Source organism: Camellia sinensis, chromosome 3 (genome assembly GCF_055761805.1).
Source record: "Camellia sinensis isolate YWXY chromosome 3, ASM5576180v1, whole genome shotgun sequence".
Classification (NCBI taxonomy): domain Eukaryota; kingdom Viridiplantae; phylum Streptophyta; class Magnoliopsida; order Ericales; family Theaceae; genus Camellia; species Camellia sinensis.
Window position 1 is genome coordinate 66,939,875 of NC_138963.1, and position 21,281 is coordinate 66,961,155.

A 21,281-nucleotide genomic window follows, 5' to 3' on the forward strand; every position below is an offset into this window, starting at 1 on the left:
AAAAATTATTTTTTTAAAGAATTTAATAAACAGTTTTCCGAACACATACTTTCTGATATTCGATCAACTTGATTTTTTACGGGTATGATATACTGAATAAATCTTAAAATATGAACGGTTCAGATTATCAAAATTGAGCCCGAAGGGCCTACAAAAAAAAATGCAAGAGGGAGTACAAGGAGAGAATCCCAATTCTCTCAAAATAGGCAATAGAAACTTATTTTGAAGGTAATTTTGCAATCCTAGTAGTAGACAACAGGAAGCAATCATCCAATGGCAGAGTTGTAACAGATCTGGTAAGATCTCATCAATGAAAAGCTAATTCAAAAAATTAAATAATAGAAATAAAACAAATCAAGAGAGCCCGTGACTCCTCCCAATCACAGACCCGGTCAATCATCCGCCACGACGACTTCCTTTCTACAATCCTAAGACTATGATTGGGCTGTCACCTCCCATCACTCACAGCTGGCCATCTCATCTATAAACTGAAAATAAAATAAATAAATAAATAACAAAAAAAAAATGCCATTTGTACGAGTCGGTTACTCTGTTCCCAGATGACCGCCCTCATTTCTGCACAATCTCTAGAGAGAGTGAGAGAGAGAAGCTGATCTATGTATGACAACGATTGAGTCATCGTCTGCGGTGGAATCGAGCATGGAGGACACTTCGCAAACCATAACAAACCCTCAACTTTCGAACAACACTAACAGGAACGGCCACGGCCGCCGAATCGGAGGCGGAGGAGGTGACGACGTTGTCGGCGGGGATGATGAAGAATTCAGAGGCGAAGAGTGTGATAACGAGGCTTGGGACAGACTGAGCAGGAGCTTTCGGCAAGTCCAGTCGGTGTTGGATCGGAACCGAGCTTTGATTCAACAGGTTAACGAGAATCACCAGTCGAAGATGCCTGACAATCTCGTCAAGAACGTTGCCCTAATTCGAGAGATCAACGGTAATATATCCAAAGTCATGTCTCTCTACTCCGATCTCTCCGTTGATTTCTCCAACATCGTTCAGCAGCGACGCGCGATCAACAATGACGACCACGTGGAGAAGAGTGCAGGCTCTTGAACTCATCATCATCATCACCGATCAATTGATTTCAGTAATTTTCAATCACCTTTGCTCTGTTTTACACTTCTGTTCTGTGTATGTAGGTTAAGTCTGGTCTGTGTTTGGATTTGTCTTTGGTTGGTCTGTTCTATTTGGAATATGGCATGTGTTTGGTCGAATTCGGGTTTTTGTGCATGGATTATTGGTTTTTTAAAGTTATAGTTGGGTCGATGGCGGTGGCATTGATAAATCTGTTGCTTATTTGGTGCTGTTGTTATGTTTTTGTGTTGTAAGGACAATGACTGCGGGACTGCCTGTTATAGCTTGCTGCCCGCAGACGTAATGAGGTATTTATGTTCTGTTTGGTTGTCTCATATTGACTTCACTTTATTTTCTTAGTTTTTATAATTGCTAATTACTTATGAGTATCCATTGAAGAAGTTAGGTTTCGTAGTTTCCAATTAGTCTCAACAAATTAGGGTAGCATTGACATGGAATCAAAGGGGAGATGCTACAATGTGCACCCAAAAAAAAAGGTGCATATGGTATGCCTTTCATAACTTTTTTACAAAATTTCATAATTTAAAAACAAAATGTCATAAGTTTTTTATTACGAAAGTAATAACTTTTTTTCATTATAAAATCTCATAACAAAAATCATAAAAGTGTCATAGCAAAACTAAACAGTGTCATGACAAAAATCACAAAGGATCATAACATTATCATCTCTAACTCTTTGGGTGCACACCATAAATTCATTATTCATAATTTTATCACAAAATGTCATAACATACATCACAAATAATCATAACTTCCGTCATAAAAAATCATAACTTTCTTACAACGTGCATCTTTTTAAAGGGTGCACGTAGATTTCTTCCCCTAAATCAAAGAGTTGAGAAAACCTTTAACTTTTTCATCCCATGACCTTAATTACTGGGGTAGGTGTTAAGAAATGACTCACGTATTGCATAATGATCGATCCCACACAATCCTACTTGTGATCATGCTATAAATTTGATTCTACAACGATTTGGATTGTTTTGGCAATTTAGGATCATAGCATCGATCCTGCGATTAGGATTGCGATTTTGATAACCATGATTCTAATAAGTATGCAAATTGGAAGAAAATAATTTGAGTTATTCATGAAATTCGAGAATAATGATGCATTTTTAGAAATAAAATAAAATAAAAAATTCTAGGTTCCATTTTTCCAGAATTACATTGATTTCTTTTTTGCTCCTGCATTTCGTTAACTTGTAATTAGGTCTTTTGTGTTATTTGGAGTACAAATGCTTTTTTTGGGACACAAATGCATCGAATTATTTGATTCTAACTGGATTTCATTGATATGCCCATCATGGAGCTATGACTTGATCTTTTCTATTGTATCCACATTTAGCACGGTTCTTCGTGCAGACAGAGCTGGTGGCGTTGTTCACTAGTTATAACTTATCAAAATAAAGAATATGGGTAGTTAATTCTTTTCACATCTTTGGTTTTTCACTCATTACCTGGTGGTCCTCTGCCTCAGACTTTCCTTGGCATTTTTGTTGTCGGAGCAAGTGTTTGTTAGTCTTGTACAGTAGTGTCAAGTGTTGCATTTTCAGTGATTCATGTATTAGATCAAGGCTGATTTCATCATACGAGGCTCTTTTTGGCTATTTGTTTTCTTGTAACTTAACACATTCTTGATTGAACAGTTTTCAAGGCTATTCCATTTATCTTCAAAATAACACCATCGATTCCAGTTTCAGCCAAATGTTACCTGATGAGAAGCTTTCAGCTACATGAGCAATTTCCCACACTCCCTTCCTTGGTTCAAGGGAAATGGGCGTAGTAGTGTATTGTAAGGTCTACGTTTTCATTGGAATGCTTACATCTTTACTTTGTGAAAGTACGGCTCTTGTATATGATAAGTGCACATTCAAGGGCTTCTTGTTGCGGTGCTGCTACAAGACTGCAGTGGCATAATTTGAAATACTGTAGATAAGCTGGCCCAATGCCCATATACCTAAGAAGAGGAGAAAGATACATAAATTTTCAAATGAAGATTAAGCATAATAAGATGATTTCATCAATTCTACTGTTTATGGAATGGAATGGAATAACCAAACACTAGGCTATGCTTTAGCCTTTGGCCTTGTCCACTCTGTCTAAGAATTACTTATTATCACTTTGGACTCCTAGCAGTTGAAATTTGAACGAGCACAGGGGTTAGGTTAAGAATTTGGAGTAATTTGTCACATTATTTGGTATAAATATATATTATGATATTTTTGAGATTTTCGTCGGTGTGCATCCCTTCTTATTTTTTTGTTATGAGTAAGAGGGACTAAGTTTTTTTTGGCAGCTAAAGGGTATAGGTCATTGTCTTTCATGTGTAAGTTGTTTAATATGGTGAGAAGCATGTATCACTGAAGTTAAATTCCTGATTCATTCTTTCAAGAGACGGTAACTTTCTATGATGAGTTTTTTTTTTTTTTTTAAATATTTATTATTTATTTATTATCAGAGTTTCTATGATGAGGTTGGGAAGAAAAACTTGCATTAAGAGAGGGATGGTTTAGATGGAGCATGATCATACTTTCTCTAAAACTTCAACAAAAACGGTTGCTTTTGGTGGAAAACTGAAAAGGTGAGCAAAGGATGCACAAATGGTTTTAGCTGAACAATGAGGTAGCGCCAATGTTACTATATTGATTAGGGGGGAGCATGGTTCAGATTGGTTCGGTTTAGGAAAAAATCAAGACCAATCCACTACCTTTGGTTCTATCAAATCTAAAACCAAACCAATCTATGAAAATCTTGGAACCAATCTGAACCGAGCCACTAAACCATGGTTTGGTTTGGAATTGCGGATTTTAAAAATATTATCATTATTCATAATATGATCACAAAATATTATTCATAACCTAAGAATTGTTTACGTGATTGCTTAAAACTAGTTATATCACTAGACAAAAATATATCTATAATAGTAGAGAGTTATAATATATATATATATATATATATTTGATACTAATAAAATATTTTAGTATTTACTTTCAGTAACAAATTATATATAATCTAAACGGTCTGGTTCGGTTCCAATTAGATTCGTAGCTATAAAACCACAGATCGAATCGTGAAGTACGGTTTGCCTATTTAAAAAACCAAAACCAAAACCAAACCGTGCATTGAGAAAACCAAACCAAACAATGTGATTTGGTTTGGATTGGACCGATTTACGATTTTTTCGGTTTTTATGCTCAGCCCTAATATTGATGCAACATAGTTGATGTTGGGACCCAAGAGAATATGATATATTGATTGCTAGCCTTATGTAATTTTATCATTTTATTATGACTTTTAGAGAGTTTTAGCAACATTTCTAGGAAGCTGTGTGTTAGTGTTGTGTGTTTGTGTCATAGACTCTTGTCGGACACTTTCGAACATGTGTCAGACACACTTTCCAACATGTGTCAGACACACTTCCAAATGTGTCATATTATTTTGTGAGAGTCATGCTACATCGTATGTGTAGACCTTTTTCTTGTCAAGGTTGATTTTTGAATAGGTCTAGAGAGCATGTGTATATATATTGTTGGCTCTAGTGTGGAATTGGATCTGAACCAAATTAGTGGACAAACTGTTCTTGGGTGTGCCCTCAGAATTCAGATCTAGGTTCTGTCCTGACCATTCAGGTTGAGAATATGAAGTATCTACAGATGGATTGACGAATTCGCGTATTGATATATATACAAGTCAATATGATGTCCATAGCCCCTAATAGGTTCTACATTTGATTATATTTGAGCTCTATTCGTCTTTCGGATTTCCTTTGCTTTTATTTTAGTTCTTTTCCTTTTTTATTTTTTATGGTGATGTGTTCGTCTGAATTGACATGTCTAGTCACCCATTATGGTCTCTTCCCTTTTTTTCTTTTGATACATTGGAGGGAAAGGGGGGTGTCGATTTCATAGCCTCCTATTGAGGTACACAAATTCTGGCCATTGGGCTAACCCCAATAGGTGATTTCTTTCCTTTGTTTCTGAATAAAAATCATGTGTTTTCTTGTTTTTCTCTCTCTTTCTATTAGTACTTTTTTCGCACAATGATGTTAAGCATGGAATTGGCAGCCTCGCTTACCATTGCAACAGCCCACCACTCCTCACCTCTTTCCCAAAAAATAAGACTTGTCTAGCCAATCTCTTTTGAGTTTTCATATTATTTGAACTCTTCTATCACATTGTAGCATTGGTTGGTTGTTTGCTATCTTCACAAATCTGACATTGTATCAAATGTCATTTTCTCATTACAATTGCATAAGTTTGTTTATTTCATTCTTCTTTAGGTGCCATTTGACATACGGTCTGAACTTCCCATCAGCTGACTGCTTATATTGATTACAGTTACAATTTTTCCATATTGCCTTGAATTGGATATGGATTTATGACCTGAAGTCCTTGAGCCGTTCATGACTCAATAATTTATTTCTTGTCATTTATCTTTTGTTTTCCTCTTCACATTATATGAACAGTTTAATGGGTTTTCTAATAGTAGTAAGCCTTCTTTGACCACCACTAAAGTCTGCCTCCACCTCCATTCCCTATACATACTCTCCTGAAACAACAAACATTTAGCTAATTATTACTTTCTGAATGGTATGGATTCTGAGGGCCTAAAATTCAGATCACGTCGTGAGAGGCTGCAAGTTGCTGTTATTCGAGGAGATGCAACTATACCAAGTAGTGATGGAAATTGTGGTGATTATAATTACTGGACCTTGGTTGCAAGATTCGACTCTTTAATTCACAATTGTTTCTTTCTTGTGTTCATTCATTTCATTTGAATGCATGTTTGGTCATTCATTTATAACTCTTTTGAGTATTTGTTGCCTGAGTTGGTGTTAACTGTCAGTTTCTTTGTTCTTTTTGTTTTTCTAAAATATCCTCATGTAATTAATCGTCTGTAACTGGCCCCATACAGGTGTGATTCGATTTTCCCGATGGTGTATCAAAACACATCTTAAAAACCTTGTGTGGCTGAGGGGCAGATCTGAATTATGTCTGGCTGATTGGAAGGGATTGAGATTGATAATACCGTGGGCATCACATGGGCTCTGCATATTTTTGTTTGCCCCTAATACTTCGTTTAATTGGCTAAAATGGGTTGGATTGGTAGTACCTAGTATTGTTAATACCTCAAATTCACTAAAAAGTAAAATACTTGTGAAAAAAATATTTTAAAAAATTAATAAATACACAAATATAAAAAATTTACTGATTTTTCATATATATATATATATATATATATTGTATTTTTGATATTTAGTAATTTTTTTAAAGATTTTTTTACGAAAACATACTTTTTAAGTGTATTTATGTTATGTGTGTCTAAAAATTAAAAAAAAAAATTGTTTTAAAAAATTCAGTAAAAACAAAAAAAAAATGAAAAACAAAATAGTAGAATTTTTTGAAAAGTATTTTCAAAAAACTTGAAACAAACATGGTGAATAGGATTATGGTATTGCTAATGCAATGGCCATGGGATTAACCATCTCATCTCATCGCAAAAAATAATTATTCTCATATTTCATGTTTTATCCTACTTTAATTGAGTAGAGTACGAATATTCTCACCGTTTATATAATTTCATTTACCCTAGAAGTGAATTGTGCTATATACGGAATAAAAATTATAAATGTGATTATAAAAAAATTACAAGATATTATTAAGTCGAAATTGAATAAGCCAATTAAACATTACTTTAGGATCATGAAAAAGGTTTGTGGTAAAGTATAATCAACTGCCGATTAGAGAGAGATTGTACTTGTTATATCACACACATGGTATAAATCATTGTGTGTGAATGTTAATTCAGGAAACAATATTATAAATTTAGAAAAAATATCAAAAAAAAAAAAAACTCAGAATTTAACATCTATTGCCAAAAAAGTATTTTAAATATATGTCACTGATCTAAATTTCACGGTAATTTTATGGAACCACAGACTTTCTTAACTCAAGTTTCATTAATGCATGGTATGACTTTTATTTTTATTTTTATTTTTAGATGTCTATATGCACAAAAGAATTTGGATATAAAAATATACATATATAAAACAAATATTAGCAATTATAGATACAAATTTTATTTTCCAATCACAAATCACAAGCTATATATCCATCTATCTTGCTTTGGAATCTCATGTTGGCATTCCTAATGTTTTAAATAATTTATTGACTTGACGGCCCACAAACCAGCCACACTAAAAAGAGAGTACTTTAAACAAAATAAACCCACGTTTTCTGTATACACATTCCCACACATCTAACACATCATATGTCAAACAAATAAATAAATAAACAAAACCTAAATATTGAAACAAATGTAACCATTTGTAATAGTGGAATTAGTGTGATTCAAATTTGTATCAAGATGTTCTCATTTATGTATGGATTTTCATATTTGTTCAAGAATAAAACTGTTTTAATTTTTAAAAGTAATATCCTTCCATTAATAATGAGACGGTATTAAAAACATATTCATAATTTAAAATGTATAGATGAAATTTACTTTTGAATAATTCATATTATACCAAAAATATGGATGATACATTAAAATCCAAACACTCTGTTTGATTTTGAGTTTTCAAAAATAATTTTTTGAGTTTCCAATTTGTATTTTTGTAAAAATATTTTAATCAATTTTTTTTTTTTTTTTAAATCTACTTAATCATGATATATACTACATATTTTTTTGTTATAGATAGGGAACCAAGATATACTTAAAAAGCATTAAATTTGTACAATTTTTTTTTAAAAAATCATTAAATACAACAAAAAAACAAAAAATGTATTGAATTTATATATATATATATATATTATTTTATATGTTTTGTATTTTGTGAATTTTTAAAAAAAATTTCATAAATATTATATTTGTTTAACAATATCTAGATTAGATGTATCTAAAAAATAAAAATAAAAATGACATCAAATATTTTTTAAAAAATACAAAAATAAAAAATTTAATTTTCAAAAAAAAAACAGAACAAACGAAAAGAGTGAATGTTATTCAAACTCCCAATAATAAAAAAATTATTGGCTGATTTTGGGATAGTTCATGGCCATACCTCAAGTTAATCACAAACCGTCATATCTACTTATATTTTTCAATCACTCAATACAACAATGTAAATCTTTATGGATTAAAGTCATAACCAGCTAGTAATCAAGAAATTACCTATCGCCTCAATCAAAAATCAAATCAAATTTAATATTAAAGGGCCAAATTACATAAATAAAATTTAAAAAGATTATCTAATGAACTGTGCATACATGATGTAGGCCGAAAGATACCACATTGAGGCCACTTAAGTTACATGTTTAGTCTTTCAATATTGTTTATTTGGTAAAGATGATGTGTTTCATGCACTTGTACAAATGTGGCAGGAAATATGAAAATTCAATCAAAAAAGGCACGAAAGCAGGTCCCCCGTGCGAGAAGTGAAGAATCCGAGCCAGCCAGACCATTGCACGTGCGGCCAAGCTTTACCGCATGTTCGGCCTACCACCGCTCGAGCGGCCCACATGGGCGCTCGAGCGGCTCACCTAGGGACGTGTGCACAGAATTTTCGGTCTGTTTTGCTGAGAATAAAAGAAAGAAAAATAGCCAAACCTAGGGTTCGAAAAAAAATTAATTCAGAGAAAAGAGAGACTAGGGTTCTAAAGAGGTGATTTTCTTCTAAAGTTTCATGGGGGTTTCTTCCACATCTTCTTCCTCTTCCCACTCCTCCATGAGTGGCTAGTCTTCTTTTCTAGGGTTTTGATGAAACCCTAGCCATGTAATTAGGTTTTTCTTTTTGATTTTCAATTATGTAAAGGTTTGAACAATTGTATGGTGTTTCAGAAGTTATATATATATTTTTCATTATTTTTTCAAATATTCGGCTTTCTGTGATTGTTAATTGTTTTTCATACAAGAGTTTTCTATTCTTTCACATTCAAGGTATGAGACGAATCATACTATGAGAGACGAGTCATGTCACTACCTTAGTTGAGAGTGAATGATTCGTACTACTTGAGATGGTTCGTGCTCGTACATTGAACGTGATGATTTTCTTGTTAAATGCTTTGAACTTGTAGTTGCGAAGCTGTTATGACCCGAACCCGCCTCTATGGGTTAAGGACATAACCGGCCAGTAATCAAGGGATTACCTACGGCCTCAAACCAAACTAAACATAACTCATCAGAGTAAGGGGCCAAACGGAAGCAGATTTAAAACTTTGTCTATAGAGCTGTGCTTACATAACACATCATAACATTCCAAATTCATACATGTTAATAACCCACGTCAAAATAAGTAATAACACAAAGCCCTGTACATATAGGATCATTAAGTCTAAGTTGGTCAAACCCAAAGTTTATATATAAAAGTGATCTAATGTTTTCGCCAATATAACAAAACCATATCAAAAGAGCAAAAGAGGCGAAAATAAGTCTCGTGCGTGAGACGTTGGGCAGACTCCTCAAAACCTTGACTGTTTCTCACATATTTCACCGAGGCTGGGTTTGGACATCCCTTGGCTCACCTACATACACATGAATGAGCGTGAGCGAAAGCCCAGTGAATAATATCAAATAAAGAAAGTACACGAATGAGATTCACATATATCAAACGGCCTTGAGCCCATTTAGTATTCTACTTCGTGTATTATTCAGTACATTAGGCGATTCAAGCCTGAACATATCAAACGGCCTCTGGCCCACATTGTTCTTAAACGAGTGACCTCGAGCCTAATTCATTTATGTATATCAAACGACCTTTGGGCCAAAGGCCTCCGGCCCACTCATTGACCATTCATTTATATCCAACGGCCTCTGGGCCATTCATTCATATCCAACTGCCTCTGGCTCATTCATTGGCCCTTTCACTCATATCCAACGGCCTCAGGCCCATTCATTGGCCATTCATTCATATCCAACGGCCTCTGGCCCATTCATTGGCCCTTTCATTCAAATCCAACGGCCTCAGGCCCATTCATTGGCCATTCATTCATATCCAACGGCCTCTGGCCCATCCATATGGCATAATAAACATTTGTCCACAATTCAAATTAACAAACTCACAGGACTTATAATAAGCAATTGGACAATTAACATACTTCAAAATATCTTTACTAAGATATTACTCACTGTGATCTGCCGGTGGATTTTCCCTCGTGCTAGACCTTACACATTTCATGAACATAATGGGTCACAAACGATTCATTCCGTTCTTAATTCATACATCTCTCTCTCTTAGGCTTCATTCTTATTCTTTTAATTCATTCATAATACTCAATGCATGCCTAAGAGTACTTAGAAGTGAAAGAGAACGGAAAATGAAACACAGAACACTTTTACAAAATTTCTGAAACATGGGTTCCTGCTCGAGCGTGGGTTCCGCCGCGCGCGCGAACCCTCATGGTCTGCAAAAGTACTGGTTGCCTCATATTTACACTCGAGCATGAACTCGGACACTCGAGCTGAAAGTCTCACTACATGGTTCCCCGCTCGAGCGTGAATCTCCCCGCTCGAGCGGACATCCATGCCTGCAAAACTTCTAAGTGCTCGCATTTCACGCTCGAGCGGCGCTTTTCCCGCTCGAGCAGACATGCCAAATTCTGGGTTTTCCAGAACTGTTCTTGAGGCTTAAATTCAACATTCAAAGGCTTTAAAGCTCAAATTAAGGCACCAAAAATAGGGAAACACATTACATTACATGAGAATATACGAGTATGACACTAAATTGTTCAAAATCATCATCTCATTCACAAATAATTCTCATTTCTTTTGTATGATCAAAATCCATGCATTCAAACTTCATACCACATTCATATCTCTACCAATTTCAACATGCATGTTAGTTTTTGACCCCAATTCCATTTCAAATAGCACCGATGATGCTTATAACTATGAAACTCAACAAAACCATGCTTGCATGTATGCTTCAATGCTCAATCTTTTATAATTCACATATTACATGCTAGATTATGTAATTTCATAGGAATTCTCTACATGCATGTACACATGGACTTCAATCTCAACTTAATCAACTCAACTCATGGTCTAACTCACCATTTAATCTTCAATTCACAAAATCACAACTCAAACTCATGAGTTAAGGGTTGATTACTCACCTAGGAGCTTTAATCCTCACTATTGAAGTTAATCCTTGAGCCTAGCTTTCAAATCTCACAAACCTTGAGCCAAAATATACAATTCTCCCTCTTTCCCTCTCTAGCCGACCCTCTCTCTCTTTCCTTAAGGTAATCTCAGCCAAATTGAATACAAAGAGAGGTATTGAGTGAAAATGGCCCATTTTATAGGCTCTCTCTCTCAAACATATTTTATTATTATAATTAATTGAGCACCATATCATCAATTTAATCTATTTAATTTGATCTGAATCAATTTTCAATTAAATTTCCCCGTAGGCTCTAAAAATTACGCCAATCACAATGGCGTAGTCAATTTCGGTTTCTATGACCGATATGGCTTTCAATTTAAATTCCAAAGTAGAAAGTCCAACAGATTTTCCTACGGTGAACAGATAGAAATTCAAAATCACATATAATCATATAAATGACACTCAAAATCATATCAAACACATAATCATATTCATAACAAAGATCAATTAGTATAATACTGAACAGGGTTATCACAGTCTTCCTTCATTTAGGATGTTTGGTCCTCCAAACTTATTTTACCTTTGTCGAGAAACAAATGTGGATAGCATAGTTGCATGTCATCCTCTTTTTTCCATGTAGCATCCGTCCCATAGTGTTCTTTCCATTCCACTTTCACCATTGGGATGCACTTGCTTCTCAATTGTTTCACTTGCCGGCCAATGATTCGTTCCGGCCATTCGGTGTACTCCATATTTTCATCAAAAGCTACCCGGTGATAATCAATCACATGAAACGGATCTTGAAGATAACCCCTTAACATTGACACATGAAACACATTATGGATTTGCTCAAATCCTGGTGGCAAAGCAATTCTATAAGCAACCGGACCAAGTCTTTCCAAAATTTGAAACGGCCTAATGTAACGAGACGACAACTTACCCTTTTTGCCAAACCTGACTTGGCCTTTTATCGGAGTCACATGGATAAACATATGGTCACCAACCTCATACTCGATAGGTCTTCTCTGAACATCTGCATAATTCTTTTGTCGGTCCTGAGCTGTTTTGAGCCTTTGCTGAATAGTTTTGATCTTCCCAGAAGTTTCTTGCACAATTTCAGACCCAAGTAAAGCTCTATCCCTGACTTCTGTTCAAAAGATTGGTGATCTACACCTTCTACCATACAAAGCCTCGTGTGGTGCCATACCGATACTGGAGTGGAAGCAGCGAACTCTACTAGTGGCAAATAGTCTTCTCAACTCCTTTAGAAATCTAAAGTACACATCCGAAGCATATCTTCCAAGGTCTGAATTGTTCGTTCTGATTGCCCGTCAGTTTGTGGGTGGAATATGGTACTAAACCTCAATTCTATTCCCATAGCATTTTGCAAACTTTTCCATAATCTAGACACAAATTTCGGATTTCTATCCGAAACAATAGATACCGAAACTCCATGTAAACGAACAATCTCATCAACATATATAGTAGCCAGTCTATAAGCATCAAATGTAGCTCTAACAGGTAGAAAATATGCAGATTTAGTCAGTCTATCAATTACAACCCAAATAGAATCCATACCTCGAGGAGTTCGAGGTAGACCAATAACAAAATCCATAGTCACATGCTCTCACTTCCATTCAGGAATAGGGAGAGGTTGAAGTAGACCGCCCGATTTCTGATGTTTAGCTTTCACTTGCTGACATTGAAGACATTTGGACACATATTCTGCAATTTCTTTCTTCATTTTAGGCCACCAATAGCCTTGTTTCAAATCCTGATACATTTTATTGTTACCCGGATGCATAGCAAACACTGATTTATGGGCTTCATCTAAAATCCTTTTCTTTAGTTCCGGAATATCTGGAATATACATTCGGTTTTGAAATCTCAACACCTCGCTTTCAATGCTGAAGTCCGTTTTCGGACTTGTCTCAAATTTATCAATCACTTTCTTGAGGAATTCATTCTCTTTTTGTTTTTGTTTAATCTCATCAATGATTGCCGGTTCGGCTGAAATAACGGCTATCAATCTGCCCTGTTCACACAATACCACTTCAATTTCAAACTTCTCAAAATCTTACAAGATCTCTTTCTGTTCAGTAAGCAAACAAGCCATGCTCCCCATCGACTTTTTGCTTAGGGCGTCAGCAACTGTATTAGCTCTCCCGGGGTGATATTGGATTTCAAGATCATAATCCTTTATCAGTTCAAGCCATCTTCTCTGCCGCATGTTTAGTTCTTTCTGTGTAAAGAAGTATTTCAGGCTCTTGTAATCTGTGTAAACTTCACATTTTGCCCCATACAAGTAATGCCGCCAGATTTTTAGGGCAAACACAACTGCGACCAATTCTAAATCATGTGTTGGGTAGTTTTTCTCATGTGGCCTCAACTGTCGAGAGGCATAGGCAATAACCTTTCCGTTCTACATTAATACACAACCCAAACCTTTATAAGATGCATCACTGAAAATTACAAAGTTTTCCGTACCTGTGGGCAATGTCAATACTGGTGCAGTGGTCAGTCTTGTTTTTAGTTCATGAAAGGCATATTCTCTTTCGTCATTCCATTCAAATGGTTGCCCTTTACGTGTCAGTTGGGTAAGAGGTATAGCTATCCTTGAAAAGTCTTTTACAAACCTCTTGTAATACCCGGCTAAGCCCATGAAACTGCAGACCTCTGTTACATTTGTCGGTGTAGACCAATTCACAATTGCTTCTATTTTCTGTGGGTCTACTGAAATCCCCTCTTTGTTGATAACATGCCCTAAGAAAATAACTTCCTCCAACCAAAACTCATATTTCTTTAGTTTAGCAAATAATTTCTTTTCTCTAAGTGTTTGCAGGATAGTTCTCAAATGACGTTCATGTTCAAGTCTATTCTTAGAGTAAATCAAAATGTCATCAATAAAAACCACAACAAATTCGTCAAGGTAGGTTTTAAAAATTCGGTTCATTAAGTCCATGAACGCTGCCGAAGCATTATTTACCCCAAATGGCATAACAAGAAATTCATAGTGGTCATACCTTGTTCGAAACGCGGTTTTCTCAACATCTTCTGCTTTCACTTTCAACTGATGATACCTGGATCTCAAATTTATTTTGGAAAATACTTGTGATCCTTGCAACTGGTCAAATAGGTCATCAATACGAGGTAGAGGATATTTATTCTTTATTGTTACCTTGTTCAATTCTCGATAGTCGATACACAAACGCAAAATTCCATCTTTCTTTTCCACAAACAACACTAGTGCACCCCATGGTGAAATGCTAGGTCGGATAAACCCTTTGTCAAGCAGGTCTTGCAACTGTTCTTTCAGTTCTTTCATTTCAGCAGTAGCCATTCTGTAGGGAGTTTTAGAAATAAGCTGGGTGCCTAGCATAATTTCAATAGTAAACCCTATCTTCCTGTCCACCAATTTCCCTGGTAATTCGTTTGGAAACACATCTAGAAATTCTCTAACAATGGAGATACTGTTCAATTCAACATTCACAGATTGTTCAGACAATACATAACACAAATAACCCTGGCACCCTTTCCTGATCAGTTTACATGTCTTCATTGTAGATATTAAATAAGGTGGAGGTACTGCCCCGTTACCCACAAACAAAATTTCTTCCTGTTCTGGTGGTCTAAACACAACCCATTTTGTCACACAATCAATGGTGGCACAATATTTAGTTAACCAATCCATGCCCAGAATTATATCAAAGTGCCTAAAGTTCAAGGGCAACAAATCCACATACAAAATAGCATTCCCAATTCGCATGTTACAAAAACGATATACAGATTCACACAATATAGATTCCCCAGATGGAGTAGATACACATAGCAGATATGGCAATAATTCTAGAGGTCTACTCAGTCTAGATGCAAATTCACATGTTACAAAAGAGTGTGTTGATCTGGAGTCAATTAACACAAAAGCATCCTGATTACATATAGAAATAGTACCTGAGACAACTGCGTTAGCATTCCGTGTATCGCTCGAAACAAGCGCGAAAACTCTCCCTTGCCTCACGGTATCCCCGGTGGTAGTAGATCTCATAGTATTTCCCGGCTTCGGGATTGATGCAGTTGAGCTAGCAGCTAGTTTCCCACTGTTCTGGTTACAATCTCTGGCCATATGCCCTTGTTTACTACATTTAAAACAAGCTCCTGACACACGGTAACAAACCCCACGATGCCTTTTACTGCAAATATTACACATTGGGGATGTGTCTCGGGAAGGGTTAGAAGTACTCGAGGAGCCCGTATTCTGCTTCTTCAAAAATTCTTCTTCGAAAAGAAGCCTTGTCTCTTACTACCTTTCTAGTCTGTTGTTGGTTTAGTTTGTCTAGCTACATTAGCTTCCGATGTTATGGCCCGGTCTCGCACCCCAATATAGGTTTCCAGCTTCAGGACATTTACCCTTTCTAAAATATCATTTCGAAGCCCACCTTCAAAATGCCTTGCTTTCTCGTAGTCGGTATCGATCACATGTGGTGCAAACCTGGCCAATTCAGTGAATTTGGCCTCATACTCAGCCACTGTCATGCTGTCTTGTTTAGGTTCCATGAACTCCGATACTTTCTTGTCACGAACACATTGAGGGAAGTACTTATCATAGAAAACTTCCAGGAATTTCGCCCAATCAATGTCTTTATGATTCTTACGCATTAACATCCATCATCTTCTTTCTTCGTCTTCTAGCGTAAAGGTGGCCAAGAGTACTTTATGTGTCTTCGAACAAGGAAACACCTCAAACAGTTTTTTAATGCCGAGAACCCACGCTCCGGTATTTAATGGACCTAGTCCCCCATGAAACTGTGGTGGTTTCACTTTCTTAAACTCCTTGGTGAGAGCTATTATTTGGTCATCATGCTATAAGTCTGGCACAGGTGGTGCCGGAGGAGGAGGTGGAGGATGTGGTTGCTGCCACTGTTGTTGTTGCCTCAATGTTTCTGCCATTTCCTGGATTAGTCTTTCCATCCTATCTATTATGGCAGTAGAGGACTCCTCTATCTCGTCACCTCTTGTTCTCACCATCTGATTAGACTTGCATTATACTTTATACAAAAGATTCACAGGTATGCATATATTAAAGAGCATACATATTCAAATAATTCGCAATCCAAGTAAATCATAACTTATAACACATAATCGTTCACATTGAATATTTAAGCATATTCTTGATACTTTCAGATTCATACTTATCACATGAATGCATCCTAGATCTTTTCTAGACGCTTATTGCTCATCTGGACAAGTGTGTGAGTTATTAACTCGTGCTCTGATACCACTCTGTCATGACCCGAACCCGCCCCTATGGGTTAAGGACATAACCGGCCAGTAATCAAGGGATTACCTACGGCCTCAAACCAAACCAAACATAACTCATCAGAGTAAGGGACCAAACGGAAGCAGATTTAAAACTTTATTCATAGAGCTGTGCTTACATGACACATCATAACATTCCAAATTCATACATGTTAATAACCCACGTCAAAATAAGTAATAACACAAAACTCTGTACATACAGGATCATTAAGTCTAAGTCGGTCAAACCCAAAGTTTATATACAAAAGTGATCCAATATTTTTGCCAATATAACAAAACCATATCAAAAGAGCAAAAGAGGCGAAGACAAGTCTCGTGCGTGAAACGTTGGGCAGACTCCTCAAAACCTTGACTGTTTCTCACATATTTCACCGAGGCTAGGTTTGGACATCCCTTGGCTCACCTACATACACATGAATGAGCGTAAGCGAAAACTCAGTGAATAATATCAAATAAAGAAAGTACACGAATGAGATTCACATATATCAAACGGCCTTGAGCCCATTTAGTATTCTACTTCGTGTATTATTTAGTACATTAGGCGATTCAAGCCTGAACATATCAAACGGCCTCTGGCCCACTTTGTTCTTAAACGAGCGGCCTCGAGCCTAATTCATTCATGTATATCAAATGGCCTTTGGCCCAATCATTAATGTCCAACGGCCTCCGACCTACTCATTGACCATTCATTCATATCCAATGGCCTCTGGGTCATTCATTGGCCATTCATTCATATCCAACGGCCTCTGTCCCATTCATTGGCCCTTTCATTCATATCCAACGGCCTCAGGCCCATTCATTGGCCATTCATTCATATCCAACGGCCTTTGGCCCATCCATTGGCCCTTTCATTCATATCCAACGACCTCTAGCCCATTCATTGGCCCTTTCATTCAAATCCAACGGCCTCAGGCCCATTCATTGGCCATTCATTCATATTCAACGGCCTCTGGCCCATCCATATGGCATAACAAACATTTGTCCACAATTCAAATTAACAAACTTATAGGACTTATAATAAGCAATTGGAAAATTAACATACTTCAAAATATCTTTACTAAGACATTACTCACTGTGATCTGCCGGTGGATTTGCCCTCGTGCTTGACTCTACACATTTCATGAACATAATGGGTTACAAACGATTCATTTCGTTCTTAATTCATATATATCTCTCTCTCTTAGGCTCCATTCTCATTCTTTTAATTCATTCATAATGCTCAATGCATGCCTAAGAGTACTTAGAAGTGAAAGAGAACGGAAAATGAAACACAGAACACTTTTACAAAATTTCTGAAACATGGGTCCCCGCTCGAGCGTGGGTTCCGCTACGCAAGCGGACCTTCATGGTCTGCAAAAGTACTGGTTGCCTCATATTTACGCTCGAGCGTGAACTCGAACGCTCGAGCTGAAAGTCTCACTACATGGCTCCCCGCTCGAGTGGACACCCATGCCTGCAAAACTTCTGGGTGCTCGCATTTCACAGTCGAGCGGCGCTTTCCCCGCTCGAGCAGACATGCCAAATTCTGGGTTTTCCAGAACTGTTCTTGAGGCTCAAATTCAACATTCAAAGGCTTTAAAGCTCAAATTAAGGCACCAAAAATAGGGAAACACATTACATTACATGAGAATATAAGAGTATGACACTAAATTGTTCAAAATCATCATCTCATTCACAAATTATCCTCATTTCTTTTGTATGATCAAAATCCATGCATTCAAACTTCATACCACATTCATATCTCTACCAATTTCAACATGCATGTTAGTTTTTGACCCCAATTCCATTTCAAATAGCACCGATGATGCTTATAACTATGAAACTCAACAAAACCATGCTTGCATGTATGCTTCAATGCTCAATCTTTCATAATTCACATATTACACGCTAGATTATGTAATTTCATAGGAATTCTCTACATGCATGCACACATAGACTTCAATCTCAACTTAATCAACTCAACTCATGATCTAACTCACCATTTAATCTTTGATTCACAAAATCACAACTCAAACTCATGAGTTTAGGGTTGATTACTCACCTAGGAGCTTTAATCCTCGCAATTGAAGTTAATCCTTGAGCCTAGCTTTCAAATCTCACAAACCTTGAGCCAAAATATACAATTCTCCCTCTTTCCCTCTCTAGCCAACCCTCTCTCTCTTTCCTTAAGGTAATCTCAGCCAAATTTGAAAAATCTAGAAATCCCCTAGATGTTGATTTGTGATTATGTATCAATTTTAAGCAGAATATAACAATCACAATCAAACAATCAAGACAAAGAGACACAACGATTTTACGTGGAAAAAACCACAATTGGACACCTCCAACTGTGATAAAAAAATCACGGGCAACAGCCACAAAACAATCCACTAAGAAGATTTAAAGGAATTACACAGGTATACTCTCAATTACCTAGCGAATCCACGCCTAATTGAACCAACCTCTATGTGCCTCTTCCAACCCGTCTTCACCTCGGAATTGTCTTTACGATGAGCCACCCCGGAATCCACCAAAGTTTTAGGCTCGAATTCTTTAGAATCCACCGAAGAACAACTCTCTCTTTTGTAGAACAAAACACAACCTTTGATGTACTATCTTTAAACCATGAGTTGAATACTCAATAAAACATCAAAGAAAAAACTCACAAAGTATCCCCAGATATAAACCCTAGAACTCAAAAAGAAGATCTGGAGTAGTAATCCTAAAATCTGACCCAACACGCGAATTTATAGAATCTGTCCTGCGATCTCCGCTCGAGCGCCCAACATCCCGCTCGAGCGTCTTCAGCAAAATATGTGCGTGATATAATAGAGGTCCGCTCGAGCGCTAGAGAGCCCGCTCGAGCGCAAAATCACACATCTCAATACTTTTACAGGTGACCAAAACTGCTGGAACCAGGAATTCTCCGCTCGAGCGCGGATATGTCCGCTCGAGCGGACAGGCAATTTTGAATGCATTTTTGCATTTTGCTTCGGGGGCACTGCCCCGGACCCGCCAAGGGGCGCTGCCCCCTGGACCCCCGCGAGCTAACCGGGCAGCTCGATCCCCGTCATAATCAGCGAAGTGGCAATCTTGAAAGCATTAGCATCACAAACTTCTCTGAAAGACACAATTTGGGTTGGATTCGCATCTAAATACTCATAGTCTCACTGAAATAAAAGTGCGAAAATAAATACAACTGAAAGGAGTTTTGTCAAACGGGATTGCCAAGAATAAAACCTAACAATCTCCCCCTTTGGCAATGCCGTGACAAAACACACCTAACAAATAAAATCCTAAACACCCCAACCCATTACAGCCAACAAAAGCCAACTTCTTTCTCAAAGTCATGATCTGCAAAACAGTTATTAGTGCCACAATCTCCAAAACAACTATTAGTCCCACAAGAGTATATGAAAAAGTAATAGACATATGACACGATTATCTTGAAACATGAGATGGAAAACATGAATAGATGAAAACTAAGACGCATGAAAAATAACCTCTCAAACAACAAAAGTAAGATCATAAACCACACAAGCAATGGCATGATGATGTAAATATTAGGAGTATGCAAGAACGAAATAATTTGCAAACAGTGCATAGAACCATGCAAAACAACTAACACCAATTTCCCTTATCAAACAAATCAAAATGTTCATGCTAACAAACTCTTGCAATGATAAACCAAACTCCCTTACCAACCCAAATCAATATGAACCAAACTCCCCCTCACTAAAAACAACCACAAACACTAAAAACAGTGAACAAGAAGAAAAAGACAAAAAATAATATGGTGGAGCAAGCCAGGATCTTCAGATTAGTACCTTAAAACACATAAGATTATCCAAGAAGCACCATTACAAGAAAACACAATGTGCGCAGCTTGTAGAAGATTCCTTATGAAAGAAAGTGATGCATTATGTGAAAAGCATAGATCCCATGATAAAAAGTGTGTGTGTGACTCTTGGAGTTCGACAAACACTAGATTCAATCCTAGTAGTGATATGAAAGCTGGACCTCCGACAAGAGAATCTAAGCACAACAAAGGAAAGTCAAACCACTAGGAATCAAGGGATACTTGGTGAGTAAAGGCGGAGGCTCCCCCTCAATCAATGAATCTTTTCTTTCTTTCTTTCTTTTGCACATTTTTTCTTTCTTTAGCATATTTTGTCTTCTTCTCTTTCTTTTTCTTTTTCGTTTTTTTCTTTTGCACAATCATTGGTGGCTGACACGCTCAAGAGTATGGAAACCGAACCAGAGAAGCATGGATATAATAAGGATGGCCTGGTTGGTGACTCTGAGGTAGTCTTTTCCTCATGGCTAGACTGCAAAGAATTAAGAGGAAAGCCATGGAGATGCAAAAAGATGGTAGGTGGTTTAGAGACTCAACATCACCCATGATATGCTAGTATATGTCAATTCCTCTAGAAAAGCAACAAGATACAATGCCAGAAGTCCAAAAAAAATAATCACTAAGGCGGAAGACTCCAAAATTTGCTAATCCAAGAGTGTGTACAGAATGAGACATACTAATCAAAAAATACACACTCCAAAATGAGTAATGACCACAGAAAGCACACACATATTAACATGTAATGGATATTCTCATCAATTCCAATATGCACCAAGGACCACTCAAAAAATTTCAACCTTGCAAAACCATATTAAGAAAATCTTTTTGGTCTTTTTTTTTTTTTTTTTCAAAAAATAAAGCAAAACAAAAACCGAACATGCACACATTTTTTATTATTTTTTTCATTAA

General features: G+C 36.7%; 1 non-coding gene across 2 annotated transcripts; it reads left to right on the top strand.

Moving 5' to 3' along the window:
• Positions 1-460: 460 nt before the first annotated feature.
• Positions 461-8,992, top strand: LOC114283963 (uncharacterized). 2 transcript variants are annotated; one of them, XR_014364052.1, is made up of 3 exons: positions 461-1,111; positions 1,354-1,406; positions 6,034-8,992. It is a non-coding gene; the product is annotated as an uncharacterized LOC114283963 (transcript). The 2 variants fall into 2 exon arrangements; XR_014364053.1 differs by lacking the exon at positions 6,034-8,992 and adding an exon at positions 2,766-3,347 and having other exon boundaries at positions 528-1,111.
• Positions 8,993-21,281: the final 12,289 nt, after the last annotated feature.